At 38.8% G+C, this 18357-nt stretch overlaps 1 protein-coding gene across 3 annotated transcripts in view; it reads right to left on the reverse strand.

Annotated features, from left to right (window-relative positions):
- Positions 1 to 18357, reverse strand: part of APH1B (aph-1 homolog B, gamma-secretase subunit) — a 111192-nt gene that overhangs the window by 65823 nt on the left and 27012 nt on the right. The window lies entirely within an intron of this gene.

The following is an 18357-nucleotide window of genomic DNA, read 5'->3' on the forward strand; positions in this document are numbered from 1 at the left end:
AGAAGAACGGATAAGTGACCTGGAAGATAAAATAGTGGAAATAACTACTGCAGAGCAGAATAAAGAAAAATGAATGAAAAGAACTGAGGACAGTCTCAGAGACCTCTGGGACGACATTAAACGCACCAATATTCGAATTATAGGGGTTCCAGAAGAAGATGAGAAAAAGAAAGGGACTGAGAAAATATTTGAAGAGATTATAGTTGAAAACTTCCCTAATATGAGAAAGAAAATAGTTAATCAAGCCCAGGAAGCACAGAGAGTCCCATACAGGATAAATCCAAGGAGAAACACACCAAGACACATATTAATCAAACTGTCAAAAATTAAATACAAAGAAAACATATTAAAAGCAGCAAGGGAAAAACAACAAATAACACACAAGGGAATCCCCATAAGGTTAACAGCTGATCTTTCAGCAGAAACTCTGCAAGCCAAAAGGGACTGGCAGGACATATTTAAAGTGATGAAGGAGAAAAACCTACAACCAAAATTACTCTACCCAGCAAGAATCTCATTCAGATTTGATGGAGAAATTAAAACCTTTACAGACAAGCAAAAGCTGAGAGAGTTCAGCACCACCAAACCAGCTTTACAACAAATGCTAAAGGATCTTCTCTAGGCAAGAAACACAAGAGAAGGAAAAGACCTATAATAACAAAACCCAAAACAATTAAGAAAGACCTATAATAACAAAACCCAAAACAATTAAGAAAATGGGAATAGGAACATACATATCGATAATTGCCTTAAATGTAAATGGACTAAATGCTCTCACCAAAAGACACAGACTGGCTGAATGGATACAAAAACAAGACCCATATATATGCTGTCTACAAGAGACCCACTTCAGACCTAAGGACACATACAGACTGAAAGTGAGGGGATGGAAAAAGATATTCCACGCAAATGGAAACCAAAAGAAAGCTGGAGTAGCAATTCTCATATCAGACAAAATAGACTTTAAAATAAAGACTATTAGAAGAGACAAAGAAGGACACTACATAATGATTAAGGGATCGATCCAAGAAGAAGATATAACAATTGTAAAGATTTATGCACCCAACATAGGAGCATCTCAATACATAAGGCAAATACTAAAAGCCATAAAAGGGGAAATTGACAGTAACACATTCCATAGTAGGGGACTTTAACACCCCACTTTCACCAATGGACAGATCATCCAAAGTGAAAATAAATAAGGAAACACAAGCTTTAAATGATACATTAAACAAGAGGGACTTAATTGATATTTATAGGACATTCCATCCAAAAACAATAGAATACACATTTTTCTCAAGTGCTCATGGAACATTCTCCAGGATAGATCATATCTTGGGTTACAGATCAAGCCTTGGTAAATTTAAGAGAATTAAATTGTATCAAGTATCTTTTCCGACCACAACACTATGAGACTAGATATCAATTACAGGAAAAGATCTGTAAAAAATACAAACACATGGAGGCTAAACAATACACTACTTAATAACAAGTGATCACTGAGGAAATCAAAGAGAAAATCAAAAAATACCTAGAAACAAATGACAATGGAGACATGACAACCAAAAACCTACGGGATGCAGCAACAGCAGTTCTAAGAGGAAAGTTTATAGCAATACAATCCTACCTTAAGAAACAGGAAACATCTCGAATAAACAACCTAACCTTGCACCTAAAGCAATTAGAGAAAGAAGAACAAAAAACCCCCAAAGTTAGCAGAAGGAAAGAAATCATAAAGATCAGATCAGAAATAAATGAAAAAGAAAAGAAGGAAACGGTAGCAAAGATCAATAAAACTAAAAGCTGGCTCTTTGAGAAGATAAACAAAATTGATAAACCATTAGTCAGACTCATCAAGAAAAAAAAGGGAGAAGACTCAAATCAATAGAATTAGAAATGAAAAAGGAGAAGTAACAATTGACACTGCAGAAATACAAAAGATCATGAGAGATTACTACAAGCAACTCTATACCAATAAAATGGACAACCTGGAAGAAATGGACAAATTCTTAGAAATGCACAACCTGCCAAGACTGAATCAGGAAGAAATAGAAAATATGAACAGACAAATCACAAGCACTGAAATTGAAACTGTGATTAAAAATCTTCCAACAAACAAAAGCCCAGGACCAGATGGCTTCACAGGCGAATTCTATCAAACACTTAGAGAAGAGCTAACACCTATGCTTCTCAAACTCTTCCAAAATATAGCAGAGGGAGGAACACTCCCAAACTCATTCTACGAGGCCACCATCACCTTGACACCAAAACCAGACAAGGATGTCACAAAGAAAGAAAACTACAGGCCAATATCACTGATGAACATAGATGCAAAAATCCTCAACAAAATACTAGCAAACAGAATCCAACAACACATTAAAAGGATCATATACCATGATCAAGTGGGGTTTATTCCAGGAATGCAAGGATTCTTCAATATACGCAAATCAATCAACGTGATACACCAAATTAACAAATTAAAGGAGAAAAACCATATGGTCATCTCAATAGATGCAGAGAAAGTTTTTGACAAAATTCAACACCCATTTATGATAAAAACCCTCCAGAAAGTAGGCATAGAGGGAACTTTCCTCAACATAATAAAGGCCATATATGACAAACCCACAGCCAACATCGTCCTCAATGGTGAAAAACTGAAAGCATTCCCACTAAGATCAGGAGCAAGACAAGGTTGCCCACTCTCACCACTCTTATTCAACATAGTTTTGGAAGTTTTAGCCACAGCAATCAGAGAAGAAAAAGAAATAAAAGGAATCCAAATCGGAAAAGAAGAAGTAAAGCTGTCACTGTCTGCAGATGACATGATGCTATACATAGAGAATCCTAAAGATGCGACCAGAAAACTACTAGAGCTAATCAATAAATTTGGTAAAGTAGCAGGATACAAAATTAATGTACAGAAATCTCTGGCATTCCTATATACTAATGATGAAAAATCTGAAAGTGAAATCAAGAAAACACTCCCATTTACGACTGCAACAAAAAGAATAAAATATCTAGGAACAAACCTACCTAAGGAGACAAAAGACCTGTATGCAGAAAATTATAAGACACTGATGAAAGAAATTAAAGATGATACAAATAGATGGAGACATATACCATGTTCTTGGATTGGAAGACTCAACATTGTGAAAATGACTCTACTACCCAAAGCAATCTACAGATTCAATGCAATCCCTATCAAACTACCACTGGCATTTTTCACAGAACTAGAACAAAAAATTTCACAATTTGTATGGAAACACAAAAGACCCCGAATAGCCAAAGCAATCTTGAGAACGAAAAACGGAGCTGGAGGAATCAGGCTCCCTGAATTCAGACTATACTACAAAGCTACAGTAATCAAGGCAGTATGGTACTGGCATAAAAACAGAAATATAGATCAATGGAACAGGATAGAAAGCCCAGAGATAAACCCACGCACATATGGTCACCTTATCTTTGATAAAGGAGGCAGGAATGTACAGTGGAGAAAGGACAGCCTCTTCAATAAGTGGTGCTGGGAAAACTGGACAGCTACATGTAAAAGTATGAGATTAGATCACTCCCTAACACCATACACAAAAATAAGCTCAAAATGGATTAAAGACCTAAATGTAAGGCCAGAAACCATCAAACTCTTAGAGGAAAACATAGGCAGGACACTCGACATAAATCACAGCAAGATCCTTTTTGACCCACCTCCTAGAGAAATGGAAATAAAAACAAAAACAAACAAATGGGACCTAATGAAACTTCAAAGCTTTTGCACAGCAAAGGAAACCATAAACAAGACCAAAAGACAACCCTCAGAATGGGAGAAAATATTTGCAAATGAAGCAACTGACAAAGGATTAATCTCCAAAATTTACAAGCAGTTCATGCAGCTCAATATCAAAAAAACAAACAACCCAATCCAAAAATGGGCAGAAGACGTAAGTAGACATTTCTCCAACGAAGATATACAGATTGCCAACAAACATATGAAAGAATGCTCAGGGCTTCCCTGGTGGCGCAGTGGTTGAGAGTCTGCCTGCCAATGCAGGGGACACGGGTTCGAGCCCTGGCCTGGGAAGATCCCACATGCCGCGGAGCAACTGGGCCCGTGAGCCACAACTACTGAGACTGCGCGTCTGGAGCCTGTGCTCTGCAACAAGAGAGGCCGCGATAGTGAGAGGTGTGCATCGCGATGAAGAGTGGCCCCTGCTTGCCACAACTAGAGAAAGCCCTCACACAGAAACAAAAACCCAACACAGCCAAAAATAAATTAATTAATTAACTCCTACCCCCAACATCTAAAAAAAAAAAAAAAAAGCTCAACATCACTAATCACTAGAGAAATGCAAATCAAAACTACAATGAGATATCATCTCACACCAGTCAGAATGGCCATCACCAAAAAATCTAGAAAAATGCTGGAGAGGGTGTGGAGAAAAGGGAACACTCCTGCACTGCTGGTGGGACTGTGAATTGGTACAGCCACTATGGAGAACAGTATGGAGGTTCCTTAAAAAACTAAAAATAGAACTACCATATTACCCAGTGATCCCACTACTGGGCATACACCCTGAGCAAACCATAATTCAAAAAGAGTCATGTACCAAAATGTTCATTGCAGCTCTATTTACAATAGCCAGGACATGGGAGCAACCTAAGTGTCCAACATCAGATGAATGGATAAAGAAGATGTGGCACATATATACAATGGAATATTACTCAGCCATAAAAAGAAACGAAATTGAGTTATTTGTAATGAGGTAGATGGACCTAGAGTCTGTCATACAGAGTGAAGTAAGTCAGAAAGAGAAAGACAACTACCGTATACTAACACATATATATGGAATCTAAGAAAAAAAAATGTCATGAAGAACCTAGGGGTAATACGGGAATAAAGGCACAGACCTACTAGAGAATGGACTTGAGGATATGGGGAGGGGGAAGGGTAAGCTGTGACAAAGTGAGAGAGTGGCATGGATATATATACACTATCAAACGTAAGGTAGATAGCTAGTGGGAAGCAGCCACATAGCACAGGGAGATCAGCTTGGTGCTTTGTGACCACCTGGAGAGGTGGGGTAGGGAGGGTGGGAGGGAGGGAGACACAAGAGGGAAGAGATACGGGAACATATGTATATGTATAACTGATTCACTTTGTTATAAAGCAGAAACTAATACACCATTGTAAAGCAATTATACCCCAATATAGATGTAAAAACAAAAAAATTACACACTGTTATACATCAATTATATCTCAGTAAAGCTCGAAAAAATAAAGGAAAAAATAAAAAAGACATCTTCTTTAGAGAGTCATCCAAGCAGTGGATTTGTTGAGTAAGAATAAAATTTAATGTGATATGTTTCTGATAAATAAAAGAGAAAAAAAAAAAAAAAAAGAAGAAGAAAGGGAGGAAGGGGAGGTGGAGGGGGAGAAGAAGGAGAAGAAGAAGAACTACACAGCCAAATAACATCCTGCCCCATCCTGGCATTTCCATTCAGAGCTTATCCCCTTGGTCGATCAAGAAGGAGAAGCCTGGCCAGGCCTGGCACACTTCTCTGGGACTTGTCCTGTGGGTGGGAGCCCAAGAAGGAGCATGATCTCTACTCACATGGCCACTATGACCTCTCCACACTGTAAGTCAAAGTCATTATTTCTGCTCGAGATCACTTGTTTCAAATATTAACTTTTAATCACCCACTATGAAGACAATAAACACAGGGCCTACGGGTTCAAGGGCACACTGAGACCTCTATAGCAACTCTGTGCTGGTGATGACAGAGTTGACCAGCTTCTCTGAAAGAAGCAAAGACTCTTCTGGTGAGGCAGGTAACATAACCCATTAGTTCATCTGCTGAAACTAGTTTCCCAAGCTACCTAGACATCCAACAACAGGTCTCATGCATCTTAGTTTCTCTCCTTCCCAACCACTCGACACATAACCATTTGAAAAGCTTTCCTGAATATGGTACATCGTTTTCATGGAGAACAAGCATGGTCAGGAGCTCATCACTCCCTCTTAACCACTGGGTGAAATCTGGATTAATCTCCTGCGATACTGGGATATAATACGAAATATGTGCTTGGTCTTTGTCTTTGGTTCCTGGCACAAAGCTCCTAAATGTTATTCATAAGAAGCCCTTTTAAGCCACACCTCAGCTGATGCTAAAGAGGTGATGAAGCTTGGAGGATGGGGGCTGAGGAACCAACCATGTGACTAGAGGGTTAGACTTTTCAGCCCCACCCCCAGCCTCCAGGGAGGGGAGAGAGGCTGGGAATTGAGCTCAATCACCAGTGTGTGTGTGGCGGGGGTGGGACTTCCCTGGTGGCACAGTGGATAAGAATCTACCTGCCAATGCAGGGGACACAGGTTCGAGCCCTGGTCTGGGAAGATCCCACATGTCGTGGGGCAACTAAGCCCGTGCGCCACAACTACTGAGCCTGCGCTCTAGAGCCTGCAAGCCACAACTACTGAGCCCGCATGCCACAACTACTGAAGCCCGCGTGCCTAGAGCCTGTGCTTCGCAACAAAGAGAAGCCACCGCAATGAGAAGCCCACGCACCACAACAAAAAGTAGCCCCTGCTCGCCGCAACTAGAGAAAGCCCGCAAGCAGCAACAAAGACCCAACACAGCCAATAAATAAATAAATAAATAAATCTATTAAAAAAAGAAGAAAACACCAATGGAGAATGATTTAATCAATCACATCTGCATAATGGGACCTCCATAAAAACCCTAAACAATGGGATTCAGAATGCTCCCATCACACAAGTGCTGGGATAGTGGTGCACCCAGAGCTAGGGCATGGAAGCCTTGTGCCCTTTCTTCATACCTTGACGTATGGACCTCTTTATCTGGCTGTTAATATCCTTTGTTAATATCCTTTATAATATCCTTTATAATAATCCCTTGTTAATATATCCCTTGTTAATATCCTTTATAATAAACTGGCAAATGTAAGTAAATGTTTACCTGAGTTTTCTAGCAAATTATCAGACCTGAGGAGGGAGTCATGGGAACCTGTAATTTACAGTCAGAAATACAAGTGACAACCTGGGACTTGCAATTGTCTAAAGTGGGGGCAGGCTTGTGGGATTGAGTCCCTAACCTGTGGGGTCTGCAATATTTCTGGACAGTTAGTGTCAGAATTGAGTTAAATTGTAGAACAGCCAGTTGGTGTCCACTGAGGACTGGAGAATTGCTTGGTGTGGAGAAACCCACACTTCTGGTGTCAGAAGTGTTATAAGGAAACAGCGTTTTCCTTTATCTCTCTTCTATCATTCAAAGTAATTTCCAATTGACTTTCTTTCTCATACCTCCTTATTCAAAAGCAAAGATTTAATGAGCAACCACTGTTTGCTAAGCACAAATTAAGTGCAACCATGATTCAGATAGATAATTGGTATCACAATCTCATTTAGGGAGACAGACAGAAAACATTAACCATAATATATAGAAGAGTGGTATGAAAAGATGCTATGTGTCTATTAACAGGAGAAGGACTAAACAAACTGTACATCCATAAGATGGAATACCATTCAGCAAAAAGTTACAACTTATTGATATACCCCAAGACATGAATCTCAGAAAATTATGCGGAGGAAAGAAGTCAGATACAAAAGAGTACACTTCGTGTTATTCCATTTTTATGAAGTTCAAAAGTGAAGCTAATCCACGGTGATAGAAGTTGGAACCAGCAGCTGCTTCTGTGGAAGGTACGTGGATTGACTAGGAAGGAAGCAAGGGAACCACCTGGGGAACAGGAAACGTTCTATAGCTCGCTGGGGTGGTGGTTACACAGGTGTACACATTTGTCAAGACTCATCCAATTGTATGCTTCAGATCAGTGCATTTTACTGTATGTAAATTATTCCTTGATTTAAAAATATATACGTGTTAAGGAATCACAGTGGAAAAAGCCACTTGTTTTTCTAAGTCTAATCAGGAAAGACTTCACAAAGACTGACAGTTGAGCAGGACCTTGAAGGAGGAATACGATGCTTTCTACCTGGAGCGAAAAACAAGAACAAAGATGTGGAGGTTTGAGAGCTCATGGTGCATCGTAAACAGAGGCCTCAGGGATGTGTTTGAAAATGTCTGGGAAGGGAGGACAGGGAATGGTGGGGGGCAGGAAAGTGGTTGGGATCAGAGTGTGAAAGGCCTTTTATGATATACACTTTCTAATAAGGACAATAAGAAATCCTAGAAGTGGTTAGATTATGGTTTTGTCTGACTACATAAATAATATATGCTCTGTATGTGGAACCTAGAAAAATGGTACAGATGAACCAGTTTGCAGGGCAGAAGTTGAGACACAGATGTAGAGAACAAACGTATGGACACCAAGGGGGGAAAACCGCGGTGGGGTGGTGGTGGTGGTGTACTGAATTGTGCAATTGGGATTGACATGTATACACTGATGTGTATAAAACAGATGACTAATAAGAACCTGCAGTATAAAAAAACAAACAAACCAACCAACAAAACAACTAATACTAAACTTTCTTTGGGTTATTTGTATGAAAATATGTTAATATAAATGTTTCAGACATTACATGAAATTTCTAAAAATCTTATATGTTCTGGTATAATGTTATAAGTCATAATTCTAGTTATTACTTTAAAATGTATATCTCTATAAATTTTCTTGTCAATTGCATTATTATGAACTTTCATCAAATCTTTAACTGTGGTCATTTTTAAGCCTTTTGTCATTTGCAGACAGTTCTGGGTGTATTCTAATGCTTTTGCAAAAATGTTCCTATAAAAGGGTTTCATCTTCAAGAAATTCATGGAAAAGACTCTGACAGGTACAGGTTTCTGGTAACTGACTATACTGCTGAACTGAATGAATAAGCCTTTTCAGAACTCTAATGGAAAACTGATGAATTCATAAAAGTGCTAACAAAAGATCAAGATAAAAAAAATTAATTACATGGGACTGAGTGAACTGATGAGGATGATTATAATTTTTGTGATTTTCTGTTTGAATATAAAAAAAAAATCCCACAAGGACTCAGAGGCAAAAAATATACAAATCAATTTTCACTGCAAAGTAAAGGAGCTGTTACAGTGGAGGATTACTGGACTCAATGTCAATATTATGACACAGTATGAGTGTGTTTCGTGTTGGGTATTTGCAATCATTGTTGCTTTTGTTGTGGTCATCCATTTACAATGCTTGGTGTCAGTTTATTTACCTCTTGTAAAAATAAAATACAGTGTGTGTGTGGAAAAAAAAAGGAAACTCAGAAATGCAGAGAAATGGAAAGTGTATTTAAAGTCACCTCTTCGCTAATGCAGATGCTACTAATGTTTTTGTGTTTTTCTCTCAGATATTTTTCTATGTATTGATACTTTTAAAAAGTCCTTAAGTAATTAACATGATAGCATATTGTTATTTAATATTTATAAACCTAATTTTTATTTGCCGGATAATGTTTCTTTGGATGGATTTGTTGGTCTAAACTTTTCCTTAGTGTTAAACATTAATACTTTTCTTCTAGCTTTTTGCTACTATAAATAATGCTGTGACCAATATTTTATTTAAATAAGAGGTTTTCCATATTAAAACAAATAATATATGCTCATTAAAAAATACAAATATTTAATTATGAATAAAGCCAAAAGTCCCCCATAATCCTAACTCCCAAAATAGTCATAGTTTTGTATGTTTGTGCGTTAACATTCACTTTTAAATATTTAATAAACAGATCTTACCTACTTTCACTATTGTATTCTTGGTATCTAGCACAATGTCTGGCATAAAAAATATTTATTGAATGGAAGAATGGTCTATACCTTGCTTTTGTTTTCTAACATATTCCAAATATCCTCATTCTTTCTAATGGCTGTAAAGTGTTCTGCAGTTGGACACCAAGCTCTGTAGAAAGACATTCATTGCAAATTCCTTACAGTTACAAGACTATTACAAGATCCTATGTATTCAGATGTATTTCTGGAAGATAAATTCCTAGAAAAGCAACTGCTGGTTCACAAAACGCACATCTCAAAATCTTATAGATATTTTATAAATTTTGCTAAATTACCACCCAAAAGGATTGTACTGAGTTGTCTGCTTACAACATGCTAAACATGACAAACAGCAACGTGCTGTTTCTACCATATGCTAAACAATTTTTTTTTATTTTATTGAGATTAATTGACATACAGCACTGTATAAATTTAATATGTATGGTATAATGATGTGACTTACATGCATCATGAAAATGATTATCACAGTAAGTTTAGTGAACATCCATCATCTCATATAGACACAAAATTACAGAAACAGAAAAAAATTTGTGTGTGTGATGAGAACTCAGGATTTATTCTCTTAACTTCCATATATAATGTACAGCAATGTTAATTATATTTATCATGTTGTACATTATATCCCTAGCACTTATTTATCTTAAACCTGCAAGTCTGTAGTACTTTTTGACTGCTTTCATCCAATTCCCCCTCCCCCCACTGCCCACCTCTGATAACCATATATCTGATCTTTTTCCATTTGTTTGTATGTTTGTTTGCTTGTTTTTGAAGTATAGCTGACCTATAACACTGTTAGTTCCTGTTACACAATGTAGTGATTTGTTATTTCTATACACTTCAAAATAATCACCACAATAAATCTAGTTACAGTGTGTCACCACCCAAAGATATTACATAGCTATTGACTATATTCCTCACACTGTACATTTCATATCCATGACTCATTTATTTTGAAACTGGAAGTTTATACCTCTTACTCTCCCTCACCCATTTCCTTCCTCTCCCCACCCGCCTCTCCTCTAACCACCTGTTTTGTTCTCTGTATCTATAACTCTGTTATGGCAAGATTTCATTCTTTTTATGGCTGAGTAATATTCCATGGTGTGTGTGTGTGTGTGTGTGTGTGTGTGTGTGTGTGTGTGTGTATGTATCACATCTTCTTCACCCATTCATCTACTGATAGGCACTTGGGTTGCTTCCATATCTTGGCTATTGCAAATGCTGCAATGAACACAGGGGTGCGTATATCTTTTCTAATTAGTGTTTTTGTTTTCTTTGGATAAATACCAAGGAGTAGAACTGCTGGATCATATGGTAGTTCTATTTTTAATTTTTTGAGGAACCTCCATCCTGTTTTCCATAGTGGCTGCACCAATTTACACTCACCAACCATGCAGAAGGGCTCCCTTTTCTCCACATCCTTGCCAACACTAGTTATTTGAGGTCTTTTTGACGACAGCCATTCTGACAGGTGTAAGGTGATATATCACTGTGGTTTTGATTTGCATTTCCCTGGTGATTAGTGATGTTGAGCATCTTTTCATGTGCCTGTTGGCCAGCTGAATGCCTTCTTTGGAAAAATGTCTTTTCAGATCCTCTGCCTGTTTTTTTAATTGGATTGTTTGTGGGGGGGGGTTCTTTTTTCTTTTTTCATTGCAGCATTTATAATAGCCCAGATATGGAAGCAACCCAAGTGCCTATCAGTAGATGAACGGGCAAAGAAGATGTGATACATACATACATACATACATACACACACACACACACACACATATACATATGTTGATGTTGAGTTTTATGAGTTCTTTATATATTTTAGATATTAACCCTTTATCAGATATATTATTTGCAAATATCTTCTCCCATTCAGTAAGTGGCCTTTTCATTTTGTTGATAGTTTCCTTTGCTGTGCAAAAGCTTTTTAGTTTGATGTGGTCCTGTTTATTTTTGCTTTTGTCTCCCTTGAGACATATCCAAAAAAATACTACTAAAACTGATGTCAAAGAGAGTACTGCCTATGTTTTCTTCTAGAATTTTTATGGTTCTATGTGTCTGTTTTTATGCCAATACCATACTGTTTTGATTACTACAGTTTTATAACATATCTCCTTTCTTTTTGTTTGTTTTATTAAAGTTTGGTAGAATTCTTCAGTGAAGCCTTCTAGGAATTTCTTTATATAAACTGCAAATTCAATGTCTTTAATAGATTTTGGGGATTTCTGGTTAGCTCCAACATGTAAAGAGCTTGAAAGCTGTCACTCTCACACTTACAATAAGAAAACACTAAACACATTGTAAAGCAATTATACTCCAATAAAGATGTTAAAAAAAAAAGAAAAAGAAAACACTAAACAAACTGAAAATCAGTAATATTTCTCACCGCCATTAGAGAACTGAGGTCTCAAGACAAGCCATCATCCTGAAATCTGGAGAGACAGGTGAATCCAGAGTGCCACAGCTGAGATTTGCTTACCTAGAGCAGAAGTTGGTGGAGCCATAAACAGGTAGGGACACCTAAATGCTAATTTTGACAAATTGCTAGAGCCTAAGTATGGAATAGCTTAAAAGTGAGAAATTCCTAAGACTAGAACAGAGTCTTAAGAGCCCCACACTTTTGAGGGTTTTACCTCCAGGAGCCCTGCCAAATTCTCAATGAAGAGCTCCCTGTGGCTCTGGCAGGGAGAGGGTAAGGATAATCATTGTAAAATATGCCCAGAGGGACTTCCCTGGTGGCGCAGTGGTTAAGAATCCGCCTGCAAATGCAGGGGACACAGGTTCGATACCTGGTCTGGGAAGATCCCACATGCCATGGAGCAACTAAGCCCGTGTGCCACAACTACTGAGCCCACGTGCCACAACTACTGAAGCCCGCACGCTTAGAGCCCGTGCTCCACAAGAGAAGCCACCGCAATGAGAAGCCCGCGTACCGCAATGAAGAGTAGCCCCCGCTCGCTGCAACTAGAGAAAGCCTGCACGCAGCAACGAAGACCCAACACAGCCAAAATTAAATAAGTAAATTTATTTTTTAAAAAATTAAAAGAAAAAGTAAAATATGCCCAGAGCATCCTCCATAACAAAGGCCTACTTTCTAGGAGAAAAGACAGTACAAGAGCCTTATCCCACCTAGAAGAAGGGCACTTCTCCCACTCCAGCCCCCATTAGCCTTCCTGTCTCACCTAAGGGGAGGAAAAGAACTAAGAGATGCTTAGTTAAGAGATGTAGCCCCACCAAAAAACTGAGACTTAGTCTTAAGATTATAGGACATGGCCCCTCTCCCACACCGACCTTACTGCCACCTCAGTAGGGCTCCAATATAAAAACAGTGGGTTACAGTTCAAAGATCTGCAAGACATAAGACTTTCTTTGAGAAGGAGCACAGGGGAAGCCCAAAGTCAAGAGGGGAGACAACAACAAGGACACTAGAGGAACTTGAAGCCTCTGGTACTTAGAGCTGCAGCAAACATTAAATACAGTCCAGCTTTTGCCCAGACTGACATAAAACTTACACTAAAGGCCTATTTACTTCAGCTCCTGTTACCTAATACACGATGTACAGCTTTCAGTAAATAATCACAAGGCACCTTACAAGGCAAGAAAAAACACTCGGAAGCAATATAGCGATAGTCAGATTTTCTAGTTCTTCTTGAGTGAGCTTTTTTACAAAGGAATCTACTTCATTTAAATTTTTAATTTACTGCCTTTAAGCTATTCATAATATTCCCTTTTTACTTAATAATGTAGAGGCTGTATTGATGTCTCCACTTATTCCTGATACTCATCATTTGTGCCCTCTTTTTTTCCCTTATCTATCTGGACACCGCTTTACCAATTGTACTGATTTTCTCAAAGAACCAGTTTCCTTTTATTGATTGCTCCATTGTTTTTTCTGCCTTCTATCTGACTTCTGCTATTCTCTTCGCTACTTCCTTTCTTCGGCTTATTCTAGCTTTAATTTGCTCCTCTGTTTCTAGTTTCTTAAGTAGAAGTTTAAGCTCTTGCTTTTAAACATTTTAACTTATCTAATGTAAGCATTTAATGCTAAAAAACTTCCCACTCTATTCTCTCCTTAGGGACTTTGCTTTGGCAACTATCCCCTCTCTTGCATCAATGTTTCCCTTTCCACTGAATCATCCCCATCTTCATATAAACATGCTGTTACAGTACAATGTTAGAGAGAAAAAAGAAAAAAGAAGAATGCCGTCTCTTGCCCTCACATCCTCCTCAGGCTATCATCCCATTCCCCTACTATAATTATACGGTTATCTGTACTCTACGTGCTGTGGCTACTTCCTTATCTCCCAATCTCTATAACCCACTCCATTTAGATGTTCACCCCTACACTAAAATTGCTTTTATCAAAGTCACCAGAAAATTCCATCTCTCCATGTGCAGCAATCAGGTCCTACTCCTCACATCTTACTCATTGCTCAGCAGCAGCTGACATACTTCCCCCGGCTCTCAGGCCACCACACTCCCCTGCTTTCCCTTCTTTCCTCAGTGATGACCCCACCTGCCCTTTCCTACCTGTCAAGTGGAGTGCCTCAGGGTTCAGTCCTCAGTCCCCACCTTTTCCTTTTGACATAACCCCATGATCCACCTGCCCTTCATCCACTCCCAAAATTTTAAGTATCATCTTATGTATTCGAGCTATTCTATATTATTTCCTAACTTGTAGTGCATTTGTAGCTGCCTTATATATTTCCTAAAAACAAAGATCTCCACCATCTTGTTCTTTTCCATCCTTTTGAAGTATCTCTCTCTCTCTCTCTCTCTCTCTCTCTCTCTCTCTCTCAAACACACACACACACACACACACACACACACGATAAAGTATCTAACACAATGTTCTGTGCATGGTAAGCCCTGATTAAATGCTGTAGACTCCACCTCTGATTTTGCTCAAGCACAGAAAATATGTATGGATATACTATTAGGTATAAGCAGGATTTACAGTGACCCACACTTAAGCAACAAGTACCACCTACTAATTATTGAACCTTAAAGCCAGGACCCACTCAGGGCTCATAATCTACTGTCGTCCCCTTAGAATATATCAAATCCCCAATTCTTTTACTAAGGCTGAGACCATAAGCCAGGTGAGTGGTTCCTTCTATTCAGCATTTTCAATAAGGCAAAGGTAAAATATGTAGTTCTTTCCATTGGGGGTTTCTCATATGTTGAGGCTGGTCACAGGGAAATTCCTTTTCCAACTAAATATCAAACAAATAACAATTAAACTAGAGCCACGATTTCAGTGTGGAACGGCCAAAGAAATTGTACGTGAATCTGGGCTGTTACCTGAGGAATGTGCCCCTTTTCCATTACAAGTTAGACCAACGAGTCCTTGATTCCTGAGGATATTTCATCTAATAATACAATTAACATAAACCTGGAGCAGCCTCATTTCAAAACCATGTGAAAAGGCATCACATGGTTTTGCGTTTCAGGCCCTAACAATTCTCTGTGTAGCGTGTCTGACGGTGAAGGCCATGCTCAGCCCCTTAGCTGCACTGACTCCTCACCAAGGGAAGAAAAAACAAAACGACTCTACAGGCTGCTCGGGGTCACTGGGTAGAAACTAAATTGTACGCTCCTAGTCAACCAACTCCCACCTTCAGCCAGTATTCCATGATGGTTTATACATTCACTATTTTACAGTTACTTAGGAGACTTTTCAAGGGCTTCCAGGACCTTTGAGGATTCTCCTCCATTTGGTTTATGACACCTCAAGGAACTTCTCTGCACCAAACTGCTTCTGAACACACAGAAACGAAACAGGCCTTATAAATTTTAAATCAGATAACAAAGATTTCTCTTTGAAAAGAGTCTCCGAGCTGACCAGTGACAAATAACATAATGTACAGCCAAGTTTTATAAGAGACAAAAATTGTAAAACAAATACTGCAGGATACACTATTCCAAAGAAGAGGAAACATGAGAAACAAGTAGTGACAAACAATCTTTTTATTGTTTACTGAAAAATACAGCTCTGGAAAGAGTCTATTGCATTGTGTATGGGACACAAGGTCTGACACTGCAAGTATACATGACATAACAGTATAACTTATATAAAACGATACATATTGTACATAGAGACGGTACCCACCCCTCTAAACACTAAAATATAACGGAATGCAGTAAAGTCTTTTATTAAATGAGAAATGTAAACATCGCAATCATAAACAAAGTGCTCTAAGCAAAGAACTTTGAGATTGTTTTGTTGTGACATCTATCTACCTGGAGTTAGGAATGGTGCAGCCTAGGAAACACTTAGCCAAATAGAAAGCTAGCACTCTCAAGGAGCTCGTCCCAGGGAGTGGGCTGCTGATGCCTGAGACAGGCTGCCACCCTGGCTTCCGCGGAGCCCTCAGGTCCACTCTGACGATTAATCCACGTCTTGGGGCTAGTTTGAGGCGAGCAGGAAGAGGACCAGGTAAGAGGAAGCTTCTGTCATGACTCCTTATCCTGTACCAACTCTACAGGATAAGGACACCTAGCATTTTTGACGTGTACCTGCCACTCTCAGCAAACAAGGAAATGTGCTTGAGAAGAAAAATATTAACATTGGGAACAAAAGCCATCTTCTATACAGTCTTCAGACACCATTTATTCCTTTCAGCCATGTTTTCACTAAGCTGCTCGAAGAGGCTGCTACTATATTGCCAGTCACACAGGCTAGGATCAAGGGCAACGAAACTCCTCCCATTACAACTGCTAATTCAGATGAGTTAAAAATAAACACAAATTTCTTAGAGAACCAAAACTGATCTCAATTCCTCACACGGCAACAGAGTCAGGTGCTGCAACAGCATTCACATTCCAAGGTCAGCTTTAACTACAGCCACACTTCCCTCCAAACTGAGAAAGCCCCGTGTGGAGGAGAACATACAAACAAGATTACCACCAACAGCTCCTCTCCAAATACTATCAGGGCTCAGAAAGCTCAGTAGAGATAACAAACACAAAAAATAAAAATTAAAAAAATAAAGCACACCTCAATATATACACACAACAGGGGAAGACTACTCTCCCCCTGGGCTTCCTTGGCATTAGGCAAACAAGGCTACTTGCAATAACAGTGCCTAAGCTGGCTATGGCAATGCTCACAAGAGAAATAAGGAATTACAAAGTTCCTTTATTCATAGGTAATCAAGGATTATTAAATAAACTATTAAATAAAGCTAAGACAACAGTCTCACCATCAAAGAAAATTTTCTTCCTGCCCGAGATGCTTTTATAAATGAGATGTCACAATACCCCAAATTCCTTACTTAATATTAAACTATTAATGCACACAGGACATCCTCAGAGCTCAAGCATGAGTAATATTAATATTCTCAGATATTTCTATACTTTACAGATCAGCAAATATTTAACCAGACTATCCGTTTAAGAGATGTGTATATCAACAGTAATAACCAACTCTATATTTTTCTTATCCTGTTCATCAAAGAACACCATGCTCCAATAGGAATGAAGCCCAGTTCAGTAGGTATCTTGTTCCCCTCAACTCTGCACAATAGATTTCACTATTCAGTCTCTATGTCCTTGACTCTCCTACGACTCACCTAGTTTAAAGAAAATCTTGTAAAAAGGTGGAAAATTGTAAACCCCAGCAAAAACATCGGTATTAGTGCTGAAGTAAGCTTTAGCGGAATAACTATAATTGCTTATGGGACTGTTTACAGCCTTGCTAGAAACCCTATTCCTCCTGAATCCCTAGATTGAAAAATTCAAATAATTTAAACATGAGAGGGGATTTCTCTGGTAAAGGTCTAGTTCACATGTAAGGTTCTGGTCCCTGGAATGATGTGTGGCTAACCCAAAATACTGGCTGCGTTTCCATTTTAAACATGTCTGTTATTCTTCCCCACCACAGTACTGTCAAATTCTCCCATCTGTCACGTCACTGGTGAGCCCTCTCATTTGCTGCTTCTATTTCTTTTGGCTGTTGTACTGCACATACGGGATTCACTGAGCTTCTCACTTATATGTGTAGGGAATTTACATTTCACACCATCAGCTTCCTAAAAGCCATCAACTGGGAACAATTGCTCTTTACAAAGGAAACCAAAAGCACTGTTTGGAAGCTGAACCAAGATCTTAGATACTCCTATAAAGGGAATGCTGTAGCTGTCAGCAAAACCCAGAGACATTTACAAGATCTAAAGATTATATGGGCTATGTTAAAAGCGTGAATTTGGCAGTTTTAGTCGTATTTCCAATTTTTCACTACACCATCTGGGGAGAAGTACTAGTTAATATCACAGGAGCAAATTATAAGCGTCAACACCACCCTACTAGCTTGTTTTCCTCCTGCTTTTCGTAAACTTCTGCCAGCTCCAGTGAAGCCTGTTCCAGGGTACATCACTCAGCAACCTGCAGAGCTGCTCAGAGATAGAACAACAGGCTTCACCTCAACTAGTCCGGCAGCAAGCACTCAGCTGGTAAACACTGCCTTGGGGCAGAGCCCATGGAAAGCCTTGAGCCCAGGAAAGACTTACAGAAGTTGCACAAAGATTCTTGGTTTTATATCATCTTCCCAGGAAGTTGGAAAATAATTGGTTTTTAGTTAAAGAAACATAA

This window comes from Stenella coeruleoalba (genome assembly GCF_951394435.1).
Source record: "Stenella coeruleoalba genome assembly, chromosome: 2".
NCBI lineage: Eukaryota > Metazoa > Chordata > Mammalia > Artiodactyla > Delphinidae > Stenella > Stenella coeruleoalba.